At 46.4% G+C, this 1,303-nt stretch overlaps 1 pseudogene; it reads right to left on the bottom strand.

Annotated features, from left to right (window-relative positions):
• The window catches only part of LOC116093231, an 8,397-nt pseudogene extending 7,507 nt beyond the window's left edge, over nt 1–890 (bottom strand).
• Between the last annotated feature and the right edge of the window lie 413 nt (nt 891–1,303).

Below are 1,303 nucleotides of genomic sequence, written 5' to 3'. Positions count from 1 at the left end.
CCACCATATATTGCCACTGAGTACAGAGTGGCACCAGCCACAGAGGTAGGGGGAAGAAACATAGATCCCAGTGAAGACACAAAGACAAGACCCAGGCCCACTCCCAGGGGTGCTCCCATGTTCAGAAACTTCTCACTAGGTGCACACATGGCCACAGTAGAGAGGTCTCCCACAATACCGGCGGTGTACCATGCGGATCTCAGGAGAAGAGGCCCCCCTATGATCGTCAGAGGAGCCACGACTGCACCCATCACACCAGAATGCAGCATCCAAGCCAGATGCTTTGGGCCTGGGCTCTGCTCATGATATTGCTTGTATGAGCATTCCAGCTCCAATCATGGCTGCAAAGGTTGCACCAATTGCCATCCAAGAGCCTGTCATCATGAAGTTCATGAGAGCAGGTGTTCTGGCTACTACCAAGGCAAACAAAGCTGTTAAACCAATACTTCCTGCTAAGTACATGTAAGTAGAATGAAGTCTATCCTTCACATACTGAGGCCAAATTACAGCCTTTTCAATGGCTCCAATCTCATGAGACATTCCCAAGCCATAGTAGCACAGCGCTCCAAGAACAACAGCTGCTTCTCCAGCAACAAACCACCTTCCCATTTGATCAATTTTAAAGATTTTTCCATTGATGGTTCTAAGGCTGCCTCTTTCAGTTCTTGGCCAGTTTTCCCACAGTGGGTCCTAATTCTTGTCTTGGTGGCATATTCCCTGCTGGGTGTTAAGAGCCATTGGTTCTTTGTGATGGAATTCTTCACAAGTGGAGAGGCCTTGGTGATGAAAGTGGGCTGGAAAACCCTGGAAGGTAGTGCCCAGAGACACACAAGCCTTGCAGCCAACATGGTGGGTGATACACTGGCTTACTAAGCAGATCTGAAATGCCGACCTCCATCAGCTAGGGCGCCCGCGTGGATCCCCCAAGCGGCTGACTCAGCATCTCCTTGTCCCGGGAGACGTAGAGAGAGGACACGAGGACAAGCCAGGCCTTCCCGCCCCGTAGCAGGCAGCCCAGATCCCGAGGTGCCAACACTCGTCATGAGCACTCCATTTTGCTATATTAATACTGCTAAAAATGAGCATTGATTTAAATTTTAGTGCATTATGATGAGAAGAGATACATAATTTCAATTTATCTGAATTTGTTATCATTTAAAAACATATTTTAAATAAATAGAATTACATCATATTATTCTTTCCCTTTCGTACCCCAACTCCTCCCAGAGACCTCCCATTCAATACCTGCCATACCTTTTGTTTTTTTTTTATTTTATCACATTCTTTAAAATTTATAAAATAT

Source organism: Mastomys coucha, chromosome X (assembly GCF_008632895.1).
Source record: "Mastomys coucha isolate ucsf_1 chromosome X, UCSF_Mcou_1, whole genome shotgun sequence".
NCBI classification, from domain to species: domain Eukaryota; kingdom Metazoa; phylum Chordata; class Mammalia; order Rodentia; family Muridae; genus Mastomys; species Mastomys coucha.
This window is presented reverse-complemented; position numbering and strand designations above follow the sequence as displayed.